This window comes from Periplaneta americana, chromosome 5 (genome assembly GCF_040183065.1).
Source record: "Periplaneta americana isolate PAMFEO1 chromosome 5, P.americana_PAMFEO1_priV1, whole genome shotgun sequence".
Taxonomy (NCBI): Eukaryota; Metazoa; Arthropoda; class Insecta; order Blattodea; family Blattidae; genus Periplaneta; species Periplaneta americana.
In genome coordinates this window covers 56,202,528-56,203,682 of record NC_091121.1, presented here as the reverse complement: position 1 = coordinate 56,203,682, position 1,155 = coordinate 56,202,528, and positions in this window count along the sequence as shown.

The window sequence follows — 1,155 nt, the reverse complement described above, 5'->3', positions numbered from 1 at the left end:
TTTAACTACAATGCAGCACTCAGGTTTCCATGTACAAATCAAGTTATTATAGAATATAGCCATATATAGAATGTGTACTGCTAATCACGTTATGTCTAGTTCATAATATTGACGTAATTGAATATCGAACACACCCATAGTACTGTACACTACCCAATACAACCCTTATTTCTTCAGTTTTATACTGAAGAATTGAACGATAAGATATCGGCGAGAAATCTGATTGCACGCCTAAGATTTTTTTTTTTAGAATAATTGTTTATTTTTTATTGTACACTAATTTTATGTCTCACTTCACCATGTGCTATATTTCCATGGTATTAGAATATACAATACATTGTATTTATGTGATTTAATTGACGCACAACTCTAACCATAATTGTCCTCCCTCTGTTCGATCCTTGGTCAGATATTGCTTATGTTTACTTTTACTGGTGGCATTCAAACAGTCAATAAAGGGGTCAGTTGTTATTAGACAGAGCAAACGCAACACTTGCAATACAGAGCGTAGTGGGTTCCCATTTAAAAAAAGAAAGTTGACTCTAATATCTTGAAAATTATTTCATGTACAAAAAATAAATTAAGTGTATCAAATGCCCCTTTCGATGTAATTTAACTTGTAATAACTATCGGTTTGTGTACAGTATATCTTGAATATTTCACACGCTATCAGAGGTGAAAAAGTTAAGTGGGCCACCATGTATTTAGTTTTCTTGAAAAAAAATGCAATTGAATTAATATACACAATAACCTAATGTAGGCCTAATCCACAGAAATCTGTCAAAAACGAACGATGGAATGCATGAAAGTTTTAATATCGAACTCGACCTTTTAATAATTTCAAGTGAGCTTCACCTGAAAGCTAGATTTTTATAATATATACATTATTGTAGGTACGTCAACAGAAAAACAAGAAATCTGTCAAAAATGAAAGACGGAATGCATGAAAGTGTTAATATCGAACTCGACCTTTTTGAATAATTTCAAAGGAGCTTTACTCGAAAGCTAGATTTTTATAATATATACGTTACTGTAGGTACGTTAACAGAAAACTAAGAAATCTGTCAAAAATGAAAGACGGAATGCATGAAAGTGTTAATATCGAACTCGACCTTTGGTCTTTCCATTAAACACTTCAGGGTTGCTTCTATAAAT